Source organism: Neomonachus schauinslandi, chromosome 14 (genome assembly GCF_002201575.2).
Source record: "Neomonachus schauinslandi chromosome 14, ASM220157v2, whole genome shotgun sequence".
NCBI classification, from domain to species: Eukaryota; Metazoa; Chordata; class Mammalia; order Carnivora; family Phocidae; genus Neomonachus; species Neomonachus schauinslandi.
This window is the reverse complement of record NC_058416.1, coordinates 4,236,578-4,254,754: the sequence shown is the minus strand read 5'-3', so window position 1 is coordinate 4,254,754 and position 18,177 is coordinate 4,236,578. Positions and strand designations below refer to the sequence as shown.

The 18,177-nt window shown below is 36.0% G+C and overlaps 1 protein-coding gene across 1 annotated transcript in view; it reads left to right on the top strand.

The window, feature by feature from the left end:
• ZNF407 (zinc finger protein 407) overlaps nucleotides 1–18,177 on the top strand; it is a 440,591-nt gene that overhangs the window by 120,410 nt on the left and 302,004 nt on the right. The gene's annotated exons all lie outside the window — the stretch shown is intronic.

Below are 18,177 nucleotides of genomic sequence, written 5' to 3'. Positions count from 1 at the left end.
CTCTGAGACAGTATTAGTTTTTACTTTAATTACCGGCTGCCGTAATGTTTCCTATCCATAACTGTCGACAGAATAGACTGTTCCCGAGCAGAGGGTATGGCCTGTTTACTCAACCGTTGCAAAGAGTGCCCAAGTTCTACCAAGTCTGAACTGCTGCACAGGAGAGCGTCCTTAATTTAAATATTTAAATATTAATGTTTAATTGTATAGGCAGAAAACTTCAATGTCATTTTAAGGATACGCAACTTTACCCAAGAGTCTTTGTCCATTATAAACTTTAGGGCCTTGTCTTGCATCTTCATGTCATTTGGAGGGATGCAACTCTGCGGCCATATTGGAAAGTTTGGGTGTTTTCATCCTTTTATTTTCTTTTTTCCTTCATTTTAAAACAACAACAGAAGAGCTGTTGTCAAGGGTGGCTCTCTCAAAAATGGCTTAGTTGACATTAGCTGAAAATGAGCAGAACGACACTAACTACTAATTGATTACAGTAATTACCAGTCTTTGGCTAGTTTGTATTGGCAAACTCTATGTACTCCTGGAATAAATGTGAACTTGCAGAATGCAAGGAAAAGGTCACTCTCATTTGCATGATAGGCTTCATTAGAATATGCTAAGGACGGGACCTAGTGTTTTATGACTTCAGGTGATGAATAGCTACCATATTACTCTGCTAGATGAAAGCATGTTTCAGTCACCTTAATTTACATGCTTTTTTTTTTTTTTTTTTTTTTTTTTTAGTTCCAAGAAAAATCTTTTAGGTTATGGTGATAGAGGAGCTTTTTGTGTTTTGGACTGAATTATTTTATATGTATCTGTGCTTTTTGAATATAGCAGTCTTGTAGGTAGAATTATTTTGAAGGCTACTTTTAATGGCAAGATTAGAATAATTACAAAGCTTTTTCTACATTAGATCTTCCAGTGTTATAACTTTTGTCAGTCATAAAAGAAAATGGTTTTTTAGTGGTTGTTTGAATAAAATATAGGTTAACTCATTGGAGCTTTAATTTTAGATTTTAGCTTACAGTGTTTCGTATGCAGTAGACTTAACTACCTAGTGAGCTTTATTGAATCCTAGAATACATTGATTTTCACTTTAAAATAATGCAATTTCATCACTTCATTAATTTTTTCCTCTTAACATTTATGCTTAATTTGTACTATTTCTGCACTGAGTTTTTTTAAAATATAAAGTGTAGGTACCGCTGTTCTGTGATGCCCATTTTTACTGAAAACCAGGATACACACGATGCCTTTGTCAGTTCTTTCTATGGCATTTCTTTAGTGTAAAAGTTGTGGAGGTTTTGTAGAAATACAAATAATTCTCTGCAAGCTATATTTTTAAAGTTAAGAATTCTGTTCCCATTATACAAATGTTCTCATTTATGGTCTTTGATCATATCATGATGGCTCCTATTAGCTGTCATTATCCTTATATTCTCATTATGAGAGAAAAATACTCTCGGCTCCTAAAAGTATCTTTATAAGAAGTATCAGCTCCTAATTAGCAGTGACTATAATCTGTTGGAACACAGGGTTAACACTTCCTAGATATGTTGCTATTATAAAGTTTCTTCATCTTTGAGAAGCTATCCCTGCTAGTAAAACTATGGAGAGAATGAAAAAGTGGACAGTTTTTTCTTTTATCAAATGTGGTTTTGTAATAAAATTGTACAATGAGCTTGCACAAGCTTTTTAAAATATCATTGCTGCCACTGAATAGGTCTGTAATTTATTTATTCAGGAATGTTGGAGGCATTTTTGATTTATTTGTTTTTAGAGAAGTTTTGTTAAGCGAGATAATGAGCAGAGCTGGTGTTAATCATTTACTGTGCAACTCTAAAGAATGAAAATTTTGCATATCTTTAGCACTGTTGGGGAAAATAAATTCACTCAATGCTAATGGTCTGTTGGTATAATTTTAAAAAATACTATCTTACTCTGGAGAAATGCAATATACTCTTGTGTTTTGCTAAAAGCTAAACTAATCAATATGTAATTATACATCTATATGTACATATATATTAAGCAATCATGATTATTTGATATCTGTAGAGATGAAAAATTAATTTGTTGTTGGCTAGTGCCATAGGTGACTAGTCTACTTTCTCCTGTATACCTCTAGGTATGTATTTTCAACAAAGAACCACAGGTGTGTGTGGCTGAGGGGGCACACACCTGCACATACGTATACACTCATACACATGTGTAGGTACATATGAGAATCACAGACCGTTTTTTTTGTGGTTATTGTAATTTGGAGTAATACTGATTTTTGAATTCTTGGGGAATGGTACATATTCTAGATTTAAAATAATCCTAGTAAAATTAATTATAGGCATTTATAATACTAATTATGCATGATAGAGAATCCTTTGCTATATGTTGTTATATTTGAGAGCATTTAGATATCTGTTTAAGAAATGCAGTGGTGGTTTTCTAACACATAAAGAGGAATTTATTTCAAAATCTTTAACTGGATTTAATATTGATTTTTATGATGGTTGGATTTTCTTTCTTTTTTTTTTTTTTTTTTAAAGATTTTATTTATTTATTTGAGAGAGAGAGAATGAGAGACAGAGAGCATGAGAGGGAGGAGGGTCAGAGGGAGAAGCAGACTCCCTGCCGAGCAGGGAGCCCGATGCGGGACTCGATCCCCGGACTCCAGGACCATGACCTGAGCCGAAGGCAGTCGCTTAACCAACTGAGCCACCCAGGCGCCCCCGATGGTTAGATTTTCTTAAAAATGAGTTGAAATTATGAAGATAAGTGTTATATAGTATAATAAAAAATTGAAATTTGAAAATGGGTTAAAAATCAGATACTTTGCAATGGTAACCATGTCTGAAATGGAGTATTTTTTTTCATGTTCACTATTGGATTAAGAAGGAGAATTTAGACATTGTTTCCCTTTCGGTTCTTTCTATATGAATAGAATAGTGTAGAATTTGTACTGTCTGCATGAACACTGGACGGTGAATACTGGAAGTTTCTAAACCCATTTTCAGGTGTTTCATAGAAATTATAAATCATTATAAGGAGATTTGAAAAGATACATGAACTCCTCTCAAGTAAAGAATCTGATATCAAGTTATAATTTAAAAGCCCCCTCATATTTGTGTGGCACTTTTTATATGCAAATATTAAAAAGTTACTAGAATTTTGAGACATCCATAAGTTAACTGAATTTTGAGACATCCATTCTTCTGTAATTTTTCTACATGGCATATGGCTCATTGTATTTATTTAGACTTAACTGTAGACCAAGTAAAAATCATATATGATGTTTAGTTAGATTAGTGGTTGTTAACATGATAGTTTGTCCTGGCGCTGGAATCATAAAGTATTTTCTGCATTTCAGTGAGATTAGTAGAAGGTCAGACCTACTTACTGTTAAATGGAAAGAATTTTTCTATCTCATTGTTTGGAGCTGCTTGCTTCTCATTTCTTTAGTACCAAACAAGTTTTTTTTCTCATCCACAAAGTGCATATGATTTCTCTGATTAATGTTTTCTATTGCTAAAGTATTCATATCCCTGAAGCTGTGGCATGCACCAGATTATTGGTTTGATCTTTGAATTTAGGATTATCGAGGAGGGGATGCTTAGAACTTTTACTGCTTCGTTAGTAATGTCTCCTCCCATTCCTCAGCATGCTCCCCCCACTCCAGGTGGGAGCAGGCAGGGGAGAGGGAGAAGGGGCTAGAACCAGGGCGTTGATGAAGTACTGAGGCCTTCTCTCAGCTCCAGTTACTAGAGGATCAGCAGTTAGAAATCGTGCACTGAAGTACATGTTTCTTTTGGCAGCGACTGAAAAGTAGGTGCTTTTCTGAAACAGGTGTCCTCCTTTCAGAAAGTGTCCTGACATTTGGACTCTGCCTTTTTTAAAGCTCATCTTCAGCTTAACTTAGAGGGAGAACTTGCTTCGGACCGCTCCTTTCCAGTCTAGGTTAATATTCCTGGAAGGAAGAACATGATCCTAAGACTATTCACTGAACTTAATTAACTCCAAAAATACACTCTGAAGGAGGACTCACACCAATTATAAAACTTTATAAGATGGTCCAACATGTTTTAATTTTCTGGAATCAAAAAAAACACACATGCTTACTTAAAAATAAAAATGAAAAAAGTAGAATGTGAAGGATTAAAAAAATGTGAAGGATTAAAAGAAATTCCTTTTTTGTGATATTCTGAACATTGAATTATTATTTAACATTTTATTTATTTATTTGACACACACACACACACACACACACACAGATACACAGCACAAACAGGCAGAGGCAGAGGGAGAGGGAGAAGCAGGCTTCCCGCGGAGCAGGGAGCCCGATGCGGGGCTCGATCCCAGGACCCTGGGATCATGACCTGAGCTGAAGGCAGCTGCTTAATGACGGAGCCACCCAGGTGCCCCCTGAATGAACATGGAATTAAAGGAAATTTTGTACATATAAAAATATGTATGATGCCCAGAGTGTCATTAAGGACTTTATTGTTTATTTGTTGTTTGCTTGTTTATTTAATTTTGTATTATGATACTTTTTATAGAGCTTCAGTTTAGAACATATCATATAAATATTCTCAGCAAAATAAGAAAATGCTATATTAGCTTCCTGTGGATGCTATATCGAACTACCACATACTTGGTGGCTTAAAACAACAGAAATTCATTTTCTTGCAGTTTTGGAGGTCATAAGGCAGACATTGGCATCGCTGCGCTAAAATCAGGAGGTGGGCAGGGCCACATTTCCTCTGTGGCTGCTGGCAGTCCTCAGCTGTGGCCTCCTTGCGTCAGTCCCCACTTCTCTGGTCCCTGCTGTGTCTTCTTTTATCTGTCACATCTCTCTCTGCCTCTCGTAGAAGGACACTTCTGATTGCCCTTAGGGCCCTCTCTGATAACCCAAGTGGATCTTCCCAATTTAGATCCCTGATCTCATAACATCTGCAAACCACCCCCCCTTCACATTGACTAACATTTTCAGGTTTCAGGGATTAGGACCCGATATTTGGGGTTGGTCCCTCTGCCCTCTAGGACGTGCATGTACACTTCCTTTAGGTCTTGCCCACCCACCATTTTTTCCCTTGCACGTTCAGTCTAAAGAATTAAGAAGGTACCTTATAAGCTTGCTCTCTCACCTGCATAGGGAATTGTAGAGATTATATCAAGGGCAGCTTCATCAGTGCCTGTATCCAACTGCACTGTGGAGTGCAAGGCTAAGAGATAGCAGTTTGGGAGAAGGGCTTTTGGGAAATTGATTCAGGTACTCCCCTTGTATTGATATCTTACCTCTTATTCAGCACAGACAGATCTTTAGATTTCCCAGTTGGGAGGTGAATAGTTACTAGAGCAGACTCTGGGGGGGGGGTCCCCTAGTAATCTGGTCTCTCCCCAGTATCAACGCTGAAGCAGTATCCCAGTGATGTCTCTTTTGGCTTTTCTTCCATTGTGCAAATGTGATTACTGCTGGGATTTGTAGATCAGCTCCATACCAGTCTGTCATTGTCACTGATTTTCCTGGGGAAAGTTGGCAGAGAACCAGTGTCTTTTCTCACTATTAGTTGATGACAAGCAGCTTCATCATAGGAAGTTTGAGATCATCATTGGCCAGGTGATGTAAAAAAGAGTGGCTGTTGTACATGAGGTGGTTTAGGAGAGTCATTCAGTGGATAATGTGTAAGATTTTAGGCAGTGAATCCATTGAGAAAAATATAAGTAGGATAAATCATTAAGACCTTTTCTACCATCATATTTGGAAAATTTTATATGCACTCACATACACATACATTAACATTTGCATAAATGTACATTTGTGTATGTGTATATGGAAAATGTACATTTATATGTAAATGTGTATATTCAGATGTACACATGTCCGTTCGCATACATATGCACACACGTGATTTGAATAGTTATATAATTACCTCTAAATTAGCATAAAACAGCCTTAGGATTTAATTAAAGTGACTATTTAGGACTACGATGTAATGAAAGATAGCTGTGATCTAAATCATTTATACTAACCTCTGTATAAGATTCATATTGATAAAAGGATGGTAGTCTATGTCAAATCTCAAACCAGGTAAACCCCAAACCAAGAATTTTTAAAGCATTTAAGAGACATTGTAGGGAAGAGGACCCTCATTTTGGGTAGCTTTATTACCATAAGAAGGAAACTAGCTCTTTACTCTGCATCCTCATGAATCAACCTTTTAATTATAACTTGACTTCCCATGTGGGCTTTTTAATAGATGATAGAACATGCTAATCAGTCAAAGACAAGCATTCTGGTTCATGTAGTGGTTTTTTTTTTTGTGATATTTAGCTAAATATAACAATGTCCTGATTTATTCATATTAAAAAAATTTTTAATCATTTGATCAGATGTAAATACAGTGTGAAATCACATTATTAGGACCCCAGATTAGAGAAGTTCTTAGACTTGAGATTTTCTCTGACATTGACCTTATCTTTAAAATCAGTAATTCCTATCTGATTTCCATCTAAAATATATTAATACTGTGTATATTTCTTGTCTGATATGTACGTTTCAAATGCTAGCAATTTCTCTCAGTTGTCAAATAAACACACCTGAGTCTGTGTAACAATGGACAGTGCCCTCCTGCATGAAAACAGCCTCCCCAGTACCCATGATATGGGGGCTGTGAGCACTATGGAGGTGCTCTCTAGACTCTGCCTCTTTCCTAGTCAACCAGCCAGCTGGGTCTTACAGTTACCTCCGGCAACAGAATTAGGAGTGAGAACCTGGAACGAAGAAAAGTTTACAAAGGAAAAGCAGTGTATGGGCCCCTGGGTGGCTCAGTCGTTCAGCGTCGGCCTTCGGCTCAGGTCATGGTCCCAGGGTCCTGGGATGGAGCCCCGCATAGGGCTCCCTGCTTGGCGGGAAGCCTGCTTCTCCCTGTCGCACCCCCCCTGCTTGTGTTCCTGCTCTCGCTATTTCTCTGTCAAATAAATAAATAAAATCTTAAAAAAAAAAAAAGACAAGAAAAAGAAAAGCAGTGGAGTTCTTGTCTGGAATTCCACACCTGGTGGGAAAGCTGAGATGACAAAAGAATTCCTGAAGTCCTTTTTAATTGTGTGTTATCCTGTGGGACAGTTCTTTCTGTGGTCACAGAGCTTAGCTTTTTTATTTTTCACCTTCTACTCTGTAGTCATTCCAGCAGAAAAGAAAGTTGGAAGCCTATTTATTTTTAAAATAGTTCAAGAGAAATGAGGATATTCACAGAAAACATGTTTTTTACAAAGATACTATTGTGTAAGGCAACCCTGTCTTTCCCCTGTACTGTAATATTTGAGAGGACATGCTTTCTTAAGTGCAAAAAGTGAGTACCACTTAGAAATTAGCAGTCTGAAAGAACTGTGAAATACTTGTCCTTCCTCAATATGGAGTGAAAAATAATTTACAGAGAGATGAGACCAGTACCTTAATTAGGTTGAGATATATGAAATTCTGACTTTGACTGCGTTTTTCCTGTAAAAACGACAGTTTTATTTAGTTCAACCTAATATTTTTCCGAGATAGGCTGGTTCATGCTTTGTTCTATTTTGAATACCTGTTGACGCAGTACTCCAGGGCACTCGTGGCTGCTTTGTTTCAAGTCAAGTCACAAGTCAAAAATGAAAATAACCATCGTTTTTGTGGACCTTTTTTCTTTGTTTTCTTCCTCATTTGCAGAATGTAGTTCATAGTGTCTATTCTCACAGATTTTCCTACTGAAGCAACAGAGAAGCTTCATCTCTGCTCTCTTAGCGTCTTGTCTGGTGGCCCCCGTTTCTATCTCGTAAGTGCTGTGGTTTGGATAAAAAATAATGTGGTTACCCTATACATAGTATATCTTCGATATAGCTGATGTCTGGATTTACAATAATTATAGACACTGAGGCCAGTTAGGGTCTTTATTTTAATTGTTCAGAAAATGGATAAGGAATCCATTAAGTAAGGAAACAAAGATGGATGGGTAGAGGAGGAGAGACTCAGGGGCTGCAGAGCTGAGACTTGCTAGCTAGTGACATGAGTGTGGCTTGGCGTGGTGATGGTTGACTTTAGGTTTGTGATTTGGACGCTTAGCCAAAAGGTGGAGTTTTATTAACCAAGATAGAGCCCCCTGGAGAGAAGGAGCAAGTCACAGGGATTAGGGATTGCAGGGTGGGAGAGAAGGTGTGACACGGTCAGTTTTTGTGCCGAATTTACAATGACTTTCGAGTATTCGGGTGGAGATCCGTAGTAGGAAGCTGGAAATCAGAGTTAAAAGCTAGAAAGATGGATTCAGGCTTCAAATATGTTTGTATGTCTATATAAGTAAAAATGTATTTAAGAATCATTCTATGTGTGGAATTATGGCAGTAATATCACCAGATAGAGTAACTATATTAAAAAATGAGAGCACCATTTTTTTTTCTTTGATACTCAGTTAGAAGGAAGATGACTGTGTTTGGTCAGGATTTGTGCTGTCATATCCGATCTGTGTGTGTGTGTGTGTATACAAGACATCCCAATTCTTGTTTAATGTTTTGGTTCATCTTTAGTTAAATGTAAGTTAATATTATACTATGAAGCTTTCATATTTATAATACAGGAGATTCTCTCTGAGTTTTTAAATTACTAAATCAGATAAGGACCATTGTAAGGTTTATTTGAAGTATATAATATTCCCTTTTAGGATAGGTAGTGATAAAATCCTAATGAGTTGTCACTGTTTTAAGATCTGTGAAGTTCCCTAATTGGTATTCATACAGGTATTTTTAAAGGAAATAAACTCTTGCAATCTAAAATGTTGTGAAAGAAATTTTACTACACTACTTCTGCCTTTATCTGGAACATTTTGCTTTTTTAGATATTTATATATTGTGTCTGTTGCCTCTAAAGGAATAGGTATCTTATGATTTATTACCTGCTTCCTGCTTATAAGATACATGTTTTTTCATATTTAACATTTTTGAAATATCGATGTGTTTAAAGTTAATTGGGGCCTTAATTTGATATTTTTTTCACCTTTGGGAAGGATGTTAGTAAATCAATTGTGTATCTCAAAATCAATACTCAGAATCAGAATCAAGTAAATACTATACACTAAATTATCATAATGCACTACCCCAGGCATTTACTATTGTCATGGGGCACTTTGATTAGTTGGTTCCAATTTTGGCTCTTCAGTTATTTTATAGTACTGAGTTCAGTGTTTAACCTCTGGCTGGAAACACTGATTTCCTTGACCTTCAGGCAATAGATTAACACTGAGAATTTATTAATGAACTCATTATTTCTCTAACAGTCTTCTGTCTATCTGTCACCTACTTAGGGAAGTGATCCCCCAGTTGTTCTGTGCTGACTTCCCCCCTGAAGCTGGGAATTTCAGGGCTTCAGGTATTTTGATTCATCTTTGTATTTCCAGCACCAGCCTGGTTTAGTGGCATGTGCTAGATGTGAGCGTGGGGGTGGATGGTGGATCAGCTCCCGGCCTTTCGCCTGACCCAGGGTCCAGCACCAGCTATTCTTTGGGAGAGTCGAAGACTCCTATGGACTCACTAGATCTCCACCTCCATCATCAATACGATGAATTGTGTAGCTCATTTCGATGCTTTTCTTTTTAAATAGCATGAGAGTGGTTGGATGGGATATCCAGAAAAATGTACTTGCCCATATTTATTATGTTTTTCAGATTATTGAATTAAGACACTAAGAGAATATTTGGAAATTAAAGAAAATCTTAAGCAAAAATACTAGCATAATCTTACTGCACAGCAATAATCATGGTGAATTTTTAGTTGTATATATAGTTATTAAATTATTTTGTCTATACTTATATATGACCTGAAATTGAAAACAATCATATTTTCCAAATAGTTCTAAAATGTTTCTCTTTAGTTCTCTTTAACTAAAACACTGGATATTGATATATTCTTTATTGTAGCTTTCTAACTCTTCTTTTTTGGTCTGAATAATAGGTTTAAATCAAGGTCCTTCTAATAAAATCAGTCTGTCATGAGAAAATGGGTTTATGATTGGCACGGTTTCTCTTTCACTAAAGCTAGCTATGCTTATTTATAATTCAAAAAATATCTATGTGTGTACATTTTTATGAGTACGTTGCATAGAAGAAAATATACTATTTCTTTCATAGAAATATAGCAATAGGAATTATGATGACTATTTGTAGAAGTATTGAAGTCTGTATTTATGTGAGTATGACTTTCCTAATTTCAGAATGTACATTCAAGTTATTCCTGTGCTTTTTACTTCTTGAGTGATTGGAAAATGTTGATTTTCTTATCATAGAGTACCAAATGAATATGAGGGTTAAATTTTGTCTTTTGAGGGAATTCCAGTTTTACTTTGTATCTACTCATTTTAATCTAAAAATTGAAACAAAAGTTGTGTTCTGAATCCCCATAGTTATAATAGGTAACTAGTAAGAATATACTCTACCTAAGGTATTATATCTACAGATGCCATCATATAATTGCATTATTTATTTATTTATTTTTTAAGATTTTATTTATTTATTTGACAGAGACACAGCGAAAGAGGGAACACAAGCAGGGGGAGTGGGAGAGGGAGAAGCAGGCTTGCCGCTGAGCAGAGAGCCCGATGCGGGGCTCAATCCCAGGGCCCTGGGACCATGACCTGAGCCGAAGGCAGACGCTTAACGACTGAGCCACCCAGGCGCCCCACATATAATTGCATTATTATTATTGTCTTAAGGTTATGGCATTGGAAGTTTAAATACTAGGTTTCTCTGCTTTTGAAAGCAGATGTGGGAGTCATAAAGACTGGCGGGATTTGTTTATTGAAGAGGTACTGCCTTTTTAATTTCAGATTTTGGACTCAAGTAGAATTTTGAGGAAAAGTATAGTATGTAGAATTGATTTTTTTTTTTTTTTTTTTTTTTTACTCTACTCTACTGGTGTTGCTGGTGTTTTAATATACATTACTGCTTCACTTGCTGTTACAGTCCTTTTATCTAAGTTTCCTGGGCAAATATCCTCAGCTGTTCTGCCTTCTAGCATGTGGTCATCTTCTGTGTGCTGTGGCAGGCTGCTGCCTATGGATGCCAAGCAGAACAGTGGTGGAGCTCCATTCTCCCAAGCGTGGAGACCGCTGTTGGGCCGGACAGCACACGGCTGTGTGGACTACAGTCATCCTGTCTCGCTGGACGTTCAGTACTGTCTCTGGAGAGGGAAGAAGTTATTTCTTCCTAAAGGTTCAAATGAATTTTTAGATAATATTATTTACTAACACTTCAAATAAATTTCACTGGTTATAGATATGTTGCCTGTTGTTCTTGAATGCTTTTAAATTTTGAGTAATGGGAACATATTTACTATTCTTATTTGTAGACTTATAGGTTTTTATAGGAGAGAAAATGAGAATATGAACACAACCAGAGCATTTGGAAGTTGACAGATTTAACATAGAAGTTTTTGCTGCAGTAGATATTATTTAAAAAACAAAAATTGTGTCCAGGAATCAGGAAAAATGGAAACAACCCAAATACCTATTTATTACCATGATATGACCCCATTTTTGAAAAGTTAAAAAATAAGCCACACTAAGCAATATAGTGTTTATTATATTATTTTATAATATTATAAAATATATTGTTACATTACAATGAGATAATATGTAATATTTCTATGTAATATTAGATTATATAAGGATATGGACATATGTTGTATAACTAAAATCAAGCATATATTTATTCTTCAGAGAGTAGGCAGTGAGATGAGATTAGGGAGGAGCACACAGATATTATTTTCCATACTTACCTTACTTACATATGTTCTTTGCTCAATTTAAAATACTATGTAAAGAAAACACTTTTTAAGATCAGGTTTAAAAAGGCAACATGATAATTGGTTACTTTGTTGCCTTAATGTGTCTGGGCTGCTGTAAGAGACTAGCAGAGCCTGGTGGCTTATAAACAGAGTGATTTCTCACAGTGCGGGAGTCAGGAATCCAAGGTCCAAGCACATGCAGATTTGGTGTCTGGTGAAAGCCTACTTCCTGGATCATAGACAGCTGTTTTCTTCTTATTCTTCTGGCATAAGGGTTGAGGCAGTTCTATGGGCTGGATTATTTTGTTTTATAAGGGCACTGATCCCATTCATGAGGGCTACACCCTCATGACCCAGTTACCTCCCAATCACCGCAGGTCCTAATACCATGAAGGTTAGATTTCAACGTGTGAATTTTGGGGGAACACAAATATTCAGTCTGTAACACCTTTGGAGAATCATAAATAGACACCTAGGAAGTGAATGAAAAAAACTTGTCTAGGATTATATGACTAATTATGTCTTTTTGGATACTTATAAGTTATTTTAATGGCATTATGGAAAATAAACTATTATATGGAAATTTGTCTCATTTGGACAGAAGGAACTCAAAATTGCTAATTTCTTCTTAGCCAGTAAAAAAAATTACTGTTGATCTCACAGGATAATCGTCAGCATCAGATGTAATACAGGATATAGGAAACACTGTAAGATTTAAGTGCTATTAAAATATATCATCTCTCTGTGTATCTCTCTGTCAAATAAATAAAATCTTTAAAAAAATAAAATATAACATCTTTCCTATTCTGGTATTCTTTGCAAACATAATTATTTGATATTGTGGCTCACAGACTTTCTGCTTTGCTTAAAACTGTATTCTTCTTCTTGACTGTTTTTAGTAATAGAACTTGTTTTTGTAATAGTTACTTCAACACACTTTCTCCATCAGTTCCTTTGGAAAAAAACCCCAAAACAGCGAGTTTTGAGGAATATCAGTTATGTATAAGTAAGCATTTAGAGTAGATGGGTGTCAGTTTTTTCTGGTTCAGGACACCAGTCGGTGGTACTGTCACCTTGGATGATACCACGCCTCCTAGCTCAGTCTCTTTGCTCGGGATCCTGCTTAGTAGATGGCTGGAGTTTTGCTAACTCTATCTTATGTAAGCAGCCTAGGTTTTCCTGTGTGTGTTTATAAGTTGGTGTATCACTGCAACTGAAGTATATGACCTATTTCTTGCTCGCATCCATTTCTAAAGTTTCTTTTCATTCACTTAGTAATATAGTTGATTCTTTTTTTTACTTCTTTTTGCATAGAGAGACAGCATTAGCAATTGAATACTCACCCACTGAAACAGAAACCACCACCATGATTTCATTAAAGGCACCTAGCATCCACACATTTACTTAAGGGAATTTCATAGTATTCTTTACACAGAATCAGTTCAAAGAATATCCGAAGACTATTTGCCTGAAAAAAGGAGCGTGTGAAATTGGGTAAATTATTTTTTCATATTTACTTGACTGATAATAGGTTAAATGTCATTAAAGTACAACCAGTGAGTACTGTTTTATTTTTAAAGTAAGGTTCCACAAACTGTAAGTTTGGCATTTTATTAGATTGCTGAAGAAAAGTATCTAGGCTTAATAGAATTAAAAACAAATGATTCTGCCTTATATACCTGGCATGTGTGTATTATGTCATCGAAATCATAATCAGTTGTAAATGCACTTAAAATGGAAGCATCTCTTCTGATGGTAATTTTTTGATTATCCTTATTTTAAAAAATTACCTGGTTGACTTAAAAGTGAAATGATATGGAGATTAGTTTTTGCCAATTTGTTAAATTAATGACATGTTCTTTTTTACTAATAACTTTTAAAAATTTTATGTATTTAGGTAAGCTGTTCAAAAATGTTTCTAAGAAAGTTTTGTTTTCTATGTAAAAACATCTGGCTTGTTAACTTACATAGTGGAAATCAGCACCTTTGTTACTATTTGGCAATACAGGGTACATAACAAGCGCCGAGTTTAGTACTTATTTGGCGACCCAAAGTTCAGAACAATGTTCATGCTTTGGATTATTAGTTAAATTCACGCTATCTTATCTTTTAAGTAAAATATCAGTATTTTGAATATTAACAATGAATGGGGATTTCATAGTGGGACTGAGAAAAGTAGAATACATATCTGCTTTGAGGAGAAAGTAACCTAAAAGAAATCACTTCTCTATTTATATACACACATATATTTGTAGGGAGAATTTTAAATAAGTTTAAGTGATACTTAATGGCTGCTAACATTGCGCAGTTTGTCAAGTTTGCCAGCAGGGATGCCACTGAAGAAATACATATTTGGTTTTTAGGCACTAGAAAATTAAATCTTACTTGGTGATGTTTGAATATTTTCAAAATATTACCAGTGTGCATGTGTGTGTACATGGGGATATGTTGAAATATTTAAGTGCTGTAAAGAGTTTCTTTTTCTAGGTTAAACTGTTACTGTGAGACATGAGTCAGTGTTTATAAATTACAGAGATGATTTTCAATAATTTTCACACAGTAAATTTTGAGAGTTGGTCACTTTTTTTAATGTTGCTAAAAATTTTAAAATCATCTCAAAGTTCTCCCCTCTATAAACAGTCAACTCTTTGGTGATTTCTGTGTGTGTTTGGCCAGCGATTATCAGAAAAAGCTTGTAAAGTCTTTTGCTATTTAAGACATCGTTATTTGAACATATCCTCCTTACCATCAAAATTATACATGGCAGATGTAGTGCGAAATCAGCTGATGTATCATTATTTTATTTTGTTTATTAAAAAACATTAAAAACAGCTAATGATTTTTTTTTTTTTTTTTTTGCTTAAAATAGTTCATATCAATACAAAGAAGGTTTTGATGCCATTTCAGGTGCTCGCTTCGGCAGCACATATACTAAAATTGGAATGATGCCATTTCAGTTTTTGTCCCTTTTTACTTTAAAGGCAAAAGAACAAAATTTGTCCCTATGGCTTTCAATCTATAGAAAATGAAAAGATTTTAATTTCATGGCAGTAATCATAAGCAGTACATTAGGTTTTCTATAATAACATATGTACCATTAGAAACCTTCCTTATGGCAGTATGTTGTGATCTTTACATTGCACTGAGGAGTAAAGACATTGTGAAGCGTGAGAATTTCCTGGCGCTTTTACCTGTTGTGGGCCTGTAGCGTCAAAGTACTGTCCAATCGCTCCGGCACGAGCTGAGGGACACAGACGGCTCGGGTGTCACCGTGTATTATCAGCTCGTGTAACTGCAAGTGCTCCCTGAAGCCGGCCTGTGTTGCAGAGTCCTAGATGAGGTCTTCGTAGGTGCTGACCATAAAAAGTTCATCAAAGTAATGAGGCGAGGAGAGAGCTTGGTGCTCATGGGCAGAGCTCAGCACCGAGGCGTGTGAACTCGCTCCAGCTGTGACAGTAAAACAGCAGGTGGCTCCTGTCATTAGGGGTGGCAGATGAGGCAGGGGACTAGCAGGCAGCCCACAGAACTCTCATTTGCTAGCCATCGCCACTGTACCATGCAGAATAGCTTCCATCTCAGTCAATTTTACTTCGCAGAATATTATACATCGCCATAAGCATATCCGGGCTCCACGCATGCACGTCTCTCCTGCCTCTCAGGGCTGTCTGGCTGTCCCTTACCTCAGTTTCCCTTCCCTGATCTTACCTCCCTACACTTCCCTCTCTGCTTCTCAACCAGAAAGCACTACTTTAGCGATCCTTGTTGACTATGCCCTGTGTCATTCCAGGAATCTGCTCGAATTTTTAAGATAACAGTGCCATCTTTGCTCAAGGTCTACGTTGTTAGTATTAAGGGGTGTTTACTTTGTAAATGATGACAAAAACTAACTGCAATACCTTCCTGGTGGACGTCCTGCTATCCTTGCCATACCCCGGGAAGAATGTCCAACTGCAGGGAGAGAAATAGAAAAAATGAAGCTGGGATGTCCGGATGGTTTCACAGATGTATTGTTTGAGGTGCTCTCCTGCATGTTGTAGAACTATTCTTTTAGGATTAATTTTCACTTAAAAGTCAAGCGTAGTGAAGTTGTAATCATAAGTGGCTCCAAGAACATTTCAGCGTATTGTTGTGGTTGAAGGTCGACCACAGTAAGCCCAAGTCTTAGTACTTATTTGGGGATTAAAAGTCCAAATAATAAAAACCACTCTTTTTTCCTTAAGTACTGTAGGGAAAGAAAACTAAATTAGTATGAAAATAAGGAACTAGAATAAGGCCTCTTATTGCCATCTCTACAAATTACTTGAGTATGAAATTGTCACCTCTGTTTTGCAATTTTCTGAAGCAAAACAGAGGCCAAAATTCATCAAGTAAAATTTTATTAATATGTAGTCAAATCTATGTTTGAGAGAAGAAAGACAACCTTTGAAGAGTACTTTCATGTTATTTTGTAATATGTGTATTGCTCCTACATTTGTTGGAAGAAGTTTTTAAATTTATGTTTGTTTTTGTTTGTGTCCCTGTACACACATGGATTTTTTTTTTTTTTTTCCTTGAAGTAGGAATCATTTCTGTACCTAACATAGTGCTCACATTGTTCCATACTGGTCAGCAGAACCAAGCTGTTGGTGTTGTCTTCTGGGTTCTTTCCATGTGTCTCTGTCATTCTCTGAGCATTTTCTTGTTTCCGGCATAGCCAGATATCCCAGCCCTGGGGTCATGTGGTTTTGTTATTTATTCTATTAATAGCATATATTATATTTATTGATTTCTGTATGTTTAGCCAAACTTGCATTCTTTGATAAATCCCTTTTGGTAAGCATACTTAATTCCCACACGTTGCTGGTTTTCAGTTTGTTAGTATTTTGTTGAAAGTAATTCTTCCATGTTCATAAAGGATTATGTCTTCATCTTGTTTTTGTATCAGGGTCATACTGGCCTCACAGATTCTGTTGGGTGGTGTTTGAGTAAATTCCTTTTCTATTTTTTGGAGGAGTTGTAAAGGATTGGTCTTAATTCTTTTTAAATGTTTGGTAGAATTCACTGGTGAAGCCATCCAAACATGAGCTTTCCTTGTTCAAAATTTTTTGGTAAGTAATTCAGTTCCTTTACTTATAATGGGTCTATTCACATTACTTAATTTCTTCTTCCCAGTGTCACTTGTCTGTTCTTTCTAGGTGTTTGTCCATTTCAGCTAGTGCGTCCAATTTGATGGCACACAGTTGTTCATGGTATTTCTTTTTATTCCCTTTCCCTCTGTAAGATCAATAGTAATGTCCCCCTTTCCATTCCTAACCTAATCATTTGAACCTTTCTCTCCCTTCCCCCCTTGATTGTTGAAACTAATAGATTATCAGTTTTGATGATCTTTTCAAAGAACTAACTTTTGATTTTGTTGATTTTTGGCTATTTTTCTATTTCATTATTTATGCTCTCGTTTTTATTTTCTTCCATCTGCTTGTATTGGGTTGGTTTTGTTTGCTCTTTTTTTAGTTTCTTAAGATGAATAGTTAGATTGTTGATTTGAGACTTTCTTCTTTTTAAATACAGATGTTTACAGCTATAAATTTTTCTCTCCCTACTGCCTTAGCTGGTTCCCATAATTTTTGGTATGTTCTATTTTTGTTTCCATTCATCTCAAAGTGTTTTCAAGTTTATTTTGTTATTTATTCTAAGGATTCATTATTTTCATAAGAGTATGTTATTTAATTTCCACATATTTATTAATTTCCCAGATTTCCTTTTTTTATAGATTTCTAGTTTCGTTACATATGGTTAAAGGAAATAGAAGTATTCTATGTTTGATTTCGCTCCTGGCAAATGTATTGAACCTTGTTTTATGTCCTAACATATGGCCACTCCTGGAGAGTATTCCGTCTACACTTGAGACTGTTTTTATGTGACATGTTGTACGGGTATTTGTTAGTTCTGGTTAATTAAAATTTTTTTTGGAATTTTCTCTTTCCTATTTTTATCCTCTACCTAGTTGTTTTCATTATTGAAAATGTATGTAATGTCCTCAACTCATATTTTTGAATTTTTCTTCTTTGCCTTCAATTCTGTCAGTTTTCACTTGATGTAGTTTGGGGCTCTGTAGTTAGGGACATATATGTTTATAAGAATCCTATCGCCTGGGTGGCTCAGTCGGTTAAGCGACTGCCTTCGGCTCAGGTCATGATCCTGGAGTCCCGGGATCGAGTCCCGCATCGGGCTCCCTGCTCGGCAGGGAGTCTGCTTCTCCCTCTGACCCTCCTCCCTCTCATGCTGTCTCTCATTCTCTCTGTCTCAAATAAATAAATTAATTAATTAAAAAAAAAAGAATCCTATCTTGCTGATGGATCAACCTTTGTAGCATAAAACACCCTTTTCTGACCTCTTGTAACAATC